The sequence below is a fragment of the Branchiostoma belcheri genome, unplaced genomic scaffold (genome assembly GCF_001625305.1).
Source record: "Branchiostoma belcheri isolate BF01 breed outbred unplaced genomic scaffold, Haploidv18h27 scaffold57, whole genome shotgun sequence".
Lineage (NCBI taxonomy): Eukaryota > Metazoa > Chordata > Leptocardii > Amphioxiformes > Branchiostomatidae > Branchiostoma > Branchiostoma belcheri.
In genome coordinates, this window is record NW_017804209.1 from 904552 (window position 1) to 915558 (window position 11007).

At 41.6% G+C, this 11007-nt stretch overlaps 1 pseudogene; it reads right to left on the bottom strand.

The window, feature by feature from the left end:
• Nucleotides 1–4456: 4456 nt before the first annotated feature.
• The window catches only part of LOC109481642, a 7410-nt pseudogene continuing 859 nt past the window's right edge, over nt 4457–11007 (bottom strand).

Here is an 11007-nt window from a genome sequence, read left to right on the forward strand (position 1 = left end):
ATTTTCTCGTCGCAATAGCGTAATATAATACCAGTTGGCCATATTGAATGGTTTCACCAGGAAGCTACCTGGTCATCAAACCAATCATCAAGAAGAATTCAAATTCGAATGGAAATTAGGCATCTTCTCTTCTCAATAGTTCAAGTTTCATTGGGAATAGGGTGTGTACAATCAGGTAATATGATACCAGTCAGCCATGTTGGCTGGTTACACCAGGAAGCCATCAAAAAGAATTCAAATTCAAATAGCGATTAGGCATCTTGAGTAACTGTTTTTTTTTTGCAAATTAGGCATCTTCTCAATAGTTCAAGTTTCATTGGGAATAGGGTGTGTACAATCAGGTAATATGATACTGGTCAGTCATGTTAGATGGTTACATCAGGAAGCTACCCTTCAGCAAACCAATCTTCAAGAAGAATTCAAATTCGACTGGCAATTAAGCATCTTCTCTTCTCAATACGATTGCTGTTTTTGTTTACCTTAATTATTAGTAGTACCCTCCCCGACGTAGGAGAGTTTTGAGCAGTGCAACTTTTATTGTCGAGCCATATCAATTATTTTCATTCTCCTCAGCCAACTTCTTACCAAACATTTCTACAGGCTTCCAGGGTCACGTGGCCTATTACCAGTCATGTGACCAGGGTCACATGTGGGTCAGTCATTGTGATGAAGGCAGATGAATCAGCTGTCTTTTTTTATACACCGTTCTGTCTTTGATAAAAAGTTGATTTTTCACTTCAATCAGTCTTTATGCACCAAGGGAACAATAATGGTTAATAGTATAAGAAAGGCAAGGAATATGAGAAAAGACTTAGATCAACCAAGGACGTTTTACAGGTCTTTGATCAAGAAGAAATCGGAGATATTAGACATCTGGGAAGTATTGAAGGGTCTCTCATACAACCTATCCTGTCTGGACAAACAGACACACAAACCCACAACTAAGCCACTCAAAACAATACTTCCATACCGGTTTCAGTAACAAACGTAACTTGCCTGGGCTTCTCTTATTCAATAACGTTACTGGCAATTGGAGCAATGCCATGAGAAAGTAAGATGATGTTGATGATAATGAAGATTTAACGGTGCTAGGTGTTGGAGTTTGACATTCAAAGCTAGTCAATGACTAGATTTGATGGGAGAGGGGTGTTATAGGGAAAGAAAAATGCCACGACTGTTTCAGTCAAAGTCTTTGCCTCACTGGTATAACGGATTTCAATATACAGAATGGATCTTTTAAAATATAAAATGTAGCAGTTCATTTGTAAAGATTTCTTGCAGATATAGCCCCAGTGAATGCAAAGATTTTTGGTTTGCACTCAAATATCAATTTGGAAGAAAAGTATAAATCCAGTTTTGAAGCTTGTGGCTTGTTTAATTTGCAATTAATTGTTGTAGTTATAATTAATAAGAAATATAAATAGGCTATGCAAAGCGATGTCTTCCTTCAAAGCTTTTTGAAAAATTTTGCAGCCTTGACTTTTTCCCTTACTTGGAAAGTGATGTGTCTTTACGTGGGTTGGCAAAAGCTAGTCTACGAATGTTTTGGTAGCTCTGCTACATTATAAAGGCAAAACTTGGTTGTGCCGAAGAGATTCTGTGATTCGCCAACCTGAAACACTGCTTACTGTAATAGGTGGCGTATGGACCCTCTAGCCGCGATACTGCCTGACCAATTTGATACTGTCTTTTTCTAGTCTCTACCAGACTAACTACGCTGGTTATATTTAGGAGAATATTTGCCAGGGGAGTTTGGCCGCCTTGGTTTGACTAGAGGGAAAGAAACTACTAGTACCTACCTGCGGCCGGACTCCCTTGGCCAATTTTACTCTCTTTTTTTGGCCGAATTCTACGATCCGTATTCCCGTAGAAAGGCCTGGTAGAGGCTAGTATTTTTTCACCCTAGGATCTGCTTGGAGATTAACTCATCTCTGTTATACAATGTAGCTCCATATTAAAGCAGATCAAGTATCATTTATACCGGCCACAGTGAATTGTGTGTAGATGAAGAAGTGTGAATTTTTATGGTGCCTTTGATGACGTTTTTAGAGAGAGGTCAGAAGACATTGAAGACGATTTTTAACGATGGAGAGCGATGGGTAGTAGTAGTGGTGTCAGGGGTGCCAGAGTATACAGTGCAATTTTACGGAATACAGTGCAATTTTACTAGTATACAGTGCAATTTTACGGAATACAGTGCAATCGTATTGTAAAATTGCACTGTTTTGCGTAAAAGTGCACTGTATTGCGTAAAATTGCACTGTATTCTGTAAAATTGCACTGTATTCCGTAAAATTGCACTGTATACTCTGGCACCCCTAAGCGTTTATAGCAGTGTACAGACTAGGTTTCTGACTTATGCCATCGAACCTGTGACTTAGAGAGGAAATGAGAAAATATGGGAGATGAATGTTTTGGATAAAAACTGAATGGTTTTGGAATTTTGGAGAGAGTTTGAATTTTTAAGAAGTAGGGGCAAACGTTTGAAATGAAAATGAGATAGAGGGTTTTGGGTCAGTGGGGTCTGATTATTTGAAACAAATATCTAGAAGGAAATAGACAAAGCAGCATTTCTTGATCAAAATCTTTTTTCCTCTTTTTTCATGAATATCCACGTACGTCTGTTGTTACACACGTTGATGGTAGATAAACTAGAATCCCAAGTTTTCACAATTTTTACACATTCTATTACCAAAGTATATTTATTGTATTCTAATTGACGTTGATGTGTCAAAAAGCGTGATTAAGATGTCATTTGCATCCGTATGTTTACCTAGCCTGCCTGGTATCAAGTCTTCTCGTGGTTGGGTCATTAGTTGGGGCAGGCTGTGTCTTCGGGGCTGTAATAGTTTCCCCCCGCCCAGTACCAACAGGCCGCCCGGTAGGAGTGTTAGGCTAATAGAGATGGCACGCCGGGGAGCTGATTTGCCCAACCACAGGGCTAGTCAACCTCCCATCGTAAAATACTAGCTAGTACCTACCGGGAAACCTAGCTGAGGCGGGCAGGGAAGAGCTCCTGCAGCCCCGAGGAAAACCCGCCCCAACCACGATATAAGACTGGATACCAGGCTATATAAAATCTGGTCTGGCCCATGGACTATATATTATTATATACCCGGTGATTTGCGCGAGTGCAGGACCCTGCCAACTGCTACACCCGCGCAGCTGTAACAAAAGTGTGCAATTTTGAAGAAGCGATTGCTACATGTAGCCAAAGTAGTGTAACAGAATTATGAGCTATGTACACATTCATGTCTGTTGACGCAGTAAAGTTGAAACTGGCATTGTTCACATTGTGTAATCGTGTTCTTTTCATCTGATGGGAAAAAGACTTTCCGTCAAAACTTTAGATCCAACACAAAAAGTTCTCTCACCTAGAGCTTTCGACCAGTCACTCTGGTCTTCCTCAGTAGACTGACTCAGTCGAAAGCTCTAGGTGAGAGAACGTTTGTGTTGGACCAAAAGTTTTAACTTTAAACTTGTAAAATCTACAATCAGTGGACCAAGGAAGATTATATTATAATTACAACGTACAAATGCTTGTAGCTTGTATCTCAACTGCATAACAATAGTGTTTGATATTATTAGAGAAAATATCTATATTCCGACGTATAAAATACACTTCAAGATTTTCATGTGGTCATTAAGAGACACGGTAATGGCACCATGTAGATAACCAATCACTTTGGTCAATGTTCCTGAGCTTCAATGATTCCACAAATCGTACGTGCGGCTTTGTATCAGTCTCCATACCACCAACGCGCAATGAGGTATATGTCCGGGGGAGTTTGATCATCACAATGCTGATTTGCCATGGCCAGTTTTTCACTGTATTTTTGCAAATTCAATTATCCATCTTGTGCATCATCTTGTCTTTTTGGACTTCCAAAAATAGTCTTCACTTATTTTCATATCAATCAATAGTTTGTGCTTATAGTTATAAACCTGCATTTCTCCTCTGGTCTCTCAGTCACTGGCGAAAGCTAGTAGATACGTACCTAAAACGTCTGACCGTTTCCAAAATCATATCCAGTTGCTTGAGGAAACTGCTTTTTGGCAATCAATTATCCAGAACCTACTAAGAAGGCCCGGTGGAGACTACATAATGTGCCCTCATGAAGCCTTGACGGCAGAAATGATTGTACATCTACTCTACAAGCAGAGGTTTTTATATATGGCCGTTTTTTTTTTCGCTACCTCCACCCGGTGGCTGGTGGCCGGCGACCTTCTCTGGCTAATGGATACTGCCTGGCCAATTTGATACTGTCTTTTTGCCACCTATAGGGATCTGCTTGGAGATTATGTCCATCATGTGCGTAGAAGGGACGTTCTCTCATCAGTAGGCCCGTTCACTTATTCACTGTATTTTCTCTAGATTCAACTATCCTTTAGAAAGGCCTGTTGGAGGCTACATTTTCCTAAAATACCCCGATCTTGAAGGCAGACTGTTTGAACATCATGTGCGTAGAAGGGACGTCCTCTCATCAGTAGGCCTGTTAACGTTCTCGCTGGCTGATTCTGCGGGACTGGTGTCTCCTCTTCTGGCATTCTGGAACCAGAAACAGAAAATTGACATTAACACGTCAGACAAAACGTCTCAGACTTGTTCATTTGGTGATATGGCAATACTGACTTTATTCTATGGATGACATCCTCTGAAGACCCCCAAACTAGTGCGCGCGAGCGAATACCCCCCCCCCCAAAAAAATGCAGGTTAACCACACGAAATACATATTGTTAATCAGCAATAGTACATAGCTACTTTCACCACAAGCCGGCACATGCTGGTGTTTTGCGGCATTTATGAGTCAGCACTGTGCTGTGTGTGTGAGTTCTTGAGTCTCGGATTGTGGCAGACTGTAAGGATACTCACATGTACATGTTCTCTCTGCGTCCTGTATGACATGGGTAGGATTCGAACCCGGGACCTCTTGGTTCCGAGCCGAACACGCTACCGTTTACCCCATACGACCCCCCACAAGTACGCGATACTCACATGTGCATGTTGTCTATGCGTCCTGTATGTAACTCCGGCCCCTTTCCCCCAGCCAGGGGCACAAGATCGGTGACATGGGTAGGATTCGCACCCGGGACCTCTTGGTTCCGAGCCGAACACGTTTACCCCATACGACCTCGCTAGTACGCGATACTCACATGTTCTCTGTGCGTCCTGTACGTAACTCCGGCCACAGCTAACACGATAAAGAATCCCAGACACGTCAGGGCGACCAGCCCGCCGAAAGAGCCCCTCTCCCCCACCAGGCCCCACGACTTGAACAGGTCCGCGTATTTTGTGTCTATCAAGGCCGTCTACACACGGTGAGAGAATGAATGAATGAATGAATTTGAATTTCACTAAGCTGTACGTCATATCGTGTAAATATCTTCCAATGTGCAATTCTACTACGACAATTGGACTCCGAGATTGTGTAGTTGTTAACGCTTTTAAAATGATTGTACATCTTTGAACGCAATTCAGCTTTCTGTTACAATGTTCATGATTTTTAGCAATAAACCATTTTGATTGATTGATTGATTGATTGGTTGGTTGATTGATTGATTATAAATAATAAAATTACACAACAGGTAATATGCCATTGTAGCTACAATCGCTGAACTGAGGCATATTTGACAATTAAAAGATTTGTATCTACAAATAGTTACCACAAATATATGGAGCGGATGAGGTTAGCCATTCAGTGGAAAGAAACGGCATAGTGGTGTCCCTCTAGAACATAAACGACTGTAGCAAAGCAGGTATTACACTGTACCTATCCATGGTCTTCATTTATTTGGTGATCTTGGTGCAAAATGTTTTTTTTCACCAAGCTCCCTATGATTTGTCATCTACTGTACATTACGAAAAATCTTTTTGTTTTTATGTTTTTATGCATACTTCTTCTAGAAGTACCCCTACCTTTCATATGTGTTAATTTTTCGGACACGCAATTCAACAACTGCAAGGAATTTCATTATTTGTTAAGGCAATATATAGCAGTAGCAAACCATCCGGTACGATTGGGACTTCGTAAAGCTCAAAATAAGTTCTCCAAGGCCCAGTGGGGAAATAATTCACAGGAGTAAATTTGAAAGAAAACTCACCTCACTTAGCCACAAGACCGGGAAGTACATCTTCCGTATTTTTTCTGTTTCTCTGAAATGTTGAGAATTACGGAAGGTCGTCATAGTCAGTATCGTCACCATCATTATCATCATCAACATCATCTTCAACATCATCACCATCATCATTGACACCATCATCAACATCATCATCATCACCATTATCATCGATAACATCGTCATCATCACCATCATCATCATCACCATTATCATCGATAACATCGTCATCATCATCATCACCATCATCATCAACATCATCATCATCACCATTATCATCGATAACATCATCACCATCATCAACATCATCACCGCCACCATCTTCATCATCGTTTACATCACCATCGTTAACATCATGATCGAGAGTATCTCCATCATCATCATCGACATCATCATCATCGACACCATTATCATCGATAATATCATCATCATCGACAACATTGTCATCATCATCGCCATCAATAGTATCATAATATCCATCATCGTCTTGGAGCTTCAGCATCTCGTCATCCCGAGGTGAAATTCTTGTGAGTATCTAGTGAGAGCTGAACATTTTCGCTCGACATCTTATACTCAAGGATGAAAGTGATACCTGCCAAAAGAGCTATTTTATCTGCCCAATCTTCTCATTATAGCGGCCACAGTAGCTACAACCATGATGATGAGCTACAGCCATGCACGACCTGTTTACCTGATGTGAGGCACCGGTCTTGCGTCCATGTTGATCTGCACTCTTCTGGCCACGTTCATCGCCAGTCCTGTAGTCTGCACAAATGTCAGTAAATATTACATGTATCAGGTAATCTTTTTCAGCACCTGTGCACCTTGTAGCTGCTTTGTCATTTAACCCCATGGGTGTGAAGTATTGTTTTGGCTTGTCCACGTGCCTGGCTATTGTGTAATATATACTATGTATCTTTGCGATTTCAAACATACAAGTGCTTACTGAGATTTGTAGCTGACACTCGAAGGGTCAACACACACACACACACACACACACACACACACACACTCACGTACACAACATACACAGACAGATACACACACACACACACACACATACACACACACACACACACACACACACACACACACTTCAATATAAAAAGAAATCCCTCTCTTGTACTGGTGCCACATTATGGAACTCACTCCCACCTCAATTAAAAAGAGCAGATTCTGTTTCTTCCTTTAAGCGCCTTTACAACCAGGAGTGTGTTGCCACATCATAACTTGTTATCAAACAGCATTGATATGCAAATTCCTTTGTTATATTCCTTTGTTATATTCCCTTGTTATTTCCTTGATTTGTTTTTGTATTATTGCCTTAATTACTATGAGTTGTGGCTCTTGGTTTGACAAGTTTGTTTTATTACCACCTTACTGAGTTGCGGCATTATATAGTACTTTTACTTTTATTTGTACTAAGTTGACTTTAATTTGTACTTATAAGTTGACTTATCATTTTGTTATATCTGTTATTTTCTTGTATATTTTATTTATGTATGCCTGCAGGGCACATTGAAAAACGCCTTAGTGGCGATATGTACACCCTGGGTAAACAAATAAAAACAAACAAACAAACACACACTCATACACACGTGTGTGTGTTTTCTACCTTTCAAAAACTGTCACTGAATGTTCTACTAACTGTTAATCTATACATGATCTTCAACGTGTTGATTTTCGATAAGTGAGGAAAGAAAAAAGTTTCCCACCCACCGGTTCGATGTCTAGGAAGGTCTGATGCCTGAGTTTGTCCGGCTGCAGGCCCCACACCGTGTCTAACAGCCGCGGGTCGCCCTGGTAAAAATGTGGCAGCGACAGGACGATCGGCGCGCCTGCGGTGGAACAGAGGAACAGAAGAATATTTTTATTTGTTTATTAATTGTTTTGCACTCACAATATAAAATGAAATATAACAATTGAAGTTAAGTAGACATACATGGGAGGGCCGGAAACCTGCGTGTTTATCTTTGGCCCTTCCCAATACTATAAGTTTAAAAGTTACCACTGATATTGAATAAAGCAAAAGTTAAACAAAGAAGACAAAGAAGAATACATCAATGTCTGAAGGAAGGAAGGAAGGAAGGAAGGAAGGAAGGAAGGAAGGAAGGAACGAACGAACGAACGAACGAATGAATGAATTAATGAATGAATGAATGGATAAATCGACCCAGCAGCCGAGGGTCTTCCTGGTAAAAATGAGGTAGGGACAGAACTATCGGCGCGGCTGGGGTGGAATAGAGGAACGAAAAAACGTATGAATGAATGAATGAATGAATGAATGAATGAATGAATGAATGAATGAATGAATGAATGAATGAATAAATGAATAAATGAATGAATGAATGAATGAATGAATGGATAAATCGACCCAGCAGCCGAGGGTCTCCATGGTAAAAATGCGACAGAGACAGGACGATCGGCGCACCTGGACGGCACACGGGCGGAAGGACGGATCAATTTCGGAGAAAAATGAATAAATATACGGATAAATGACTGGACAACTCCCTTGATGTAATAACCGCCCGTAGTTGAGCAAATGAACGAATGAATGAATATCTTGATGACAGGACCACCAGTTCATGAATGAATGAATGAATGAATGAGTTCCTTGACAGAATTGCTCGTCCATGAATGAATAACTGAATGAATGAACGAACGAATGAATGAATGAACGATTGAGTACCTTGATAACATGGCCGCCCATCCATGAATGAATAAGCGAATGATGAATGAATGAGTGAATGAATGGATGAATGAGTGAGTGAATGAATGAATTACTGAATGAGTACCTTGATGACAGGACCTCCCCTCCATGCATGAACGACTGAATGAATGACTGAATGTGTGAGTGCATGAATGAATAGGTGAATGAATGAATGAATGAGTACCTTGATGACATGACCGCCCGTCCATGAGCCCGTCCGGCAGACAGGCTCCCAGACAGAAGCAGCGGTTGTCCGGGTTGTTGTCTCCGCTCTGCAGCAGGTTGGGTCTGGCCGTGTAGCGGTACACAGGGATGTCCCTCGCCGTCTGTTCACTCTCAAACACCGCGTGCACGGACCTGCAAAGTTTAACGGTGAAAACAGACGAGATCTCAGCATAGAGACCATCTTGGTAAGATTCTAAGCACCGTCTAGTATGCAGGCAAACTGGACCCTCTATGGCCGGCCAACTCCAGTATCCAGCTACATTCTTTTTAGGCCGATTCCTACTATTTATTCAGCCTGCAAGAGTCTGGTGGAGACTACATCATCTCTTGTTGAGACTCAAACTCGGCGTGAACGGATCTGCAAAGACCAACAATAGAGACCATCTTTAAGTTAGTAAGATCTAAACACCTGAAACACCACGTGCACGGATCTGGAAGGTTAGCCACGGAAAGAAATGGCATAAAAGAACTCGTGACACGATTCGACCGACTTAGCCTGGGCAGGTCGACGCCGCGTTTCGGCAGGGAGCGAGTATGGCAGCCCCGGTATAATCTCCAAGCAGATCTTTTGCTGATCGCAAAAGACAGTATCCATTGGCTTAAATAGACACTCCTCTGTCCAATGGATACTGCCTTGCCACCGTATGATCTGCTTGGAGATTACGGTATACTGATAGGATGACATAGTGCGACAAGAAAGAAATAAAAAAAAAGAACGATTCAGGTTGAAATCAACCAGCCTGGCGTTTTCCGTACCTGCACATGTCGGACTGGAACACGTAGATCGGTTTGGACTTGTCGTGAATGATGGGATACATGGTGCCCACTGCAACACAAACATGTGGGGCAACGTCAACACTTTTACAAAGTACCGTCTACTATAATTTGTCTACCGTTATAGTTCACTAGTTTCATTATGTGTTTTAAAAGAGTGTTTGGATGAAGGAAATGATGAATTCGCTTCCTTTTTTCATTACTATTAACAGGATTCTTTTAAGAATTAAAATTCTTGTGGCAATGGGAAAATTATCACCACCAAAAAGTGACCGACAATGGTCAATGTTCACCTGTACAGTATCCCTATATCCTGAATCGCTTTTCCATTGTATTAGAGGAAACGTTGATTACCTGTGCCGTTGATCATGTTACAAGTCCCGGTTTTGTTCCAGAAGTTCACCTCTCTGTCGGAAGAAACAGTAAATAACGTTATTCCAAAAACTACACGTCAAATGTGACACTGATAGGACGAAAGTTTAGCGGAAAAAATATTGGCGATGCCGTACCTCATCCAGTTCAAGAGTAGAGTAGAGAGCGTTAATAAAAAAAACTGCACGTATCAATTATATTATTTAGTATATGCTATACTACTACTAAAGTTTAGCAAAAAAAAATATGTCGAGCGATCCTGTACCTCATGCCGTTCCACCTGTCTATGACACACACACAAGTACACACACACGCACACACAAACACACACACACACACACACACACACACACACACACACACACACACACACACACACACACACACACACACACTCACTGAAAGCAAAACTTCCATACAGGGAGACAAAAAACTCCAAAACCCACCCTGAAGATGCCGAACGTGTCATCTTTAACTACCTCAGGTACCAGCTCCTTGGCAAGCACGAGTAGCGGCTCGTGATAGCCGGCCAGCATCTCTCCCACCGTGTGCGTCACGAACAGGGGCTCTCCCGACAGCAGCAGGAGGAGCGATGTGAGGTCCTTGACTACGTCACGCTCGTTCGCAAACCACTCAGACAGGGTCTGGAAGAGGAGGGAACAGTAGTCATGATTCTACGGTGTGTTAAAAGTTGTGCCCGAGACAACATAAACAGATATAAGATCCATACAACTGGAACAACAGGTCCGGAAGGTTCTCAAATTCCATAATTGAGGAACGATTAAAATCGATTTTGTGTGTGTGTGTTG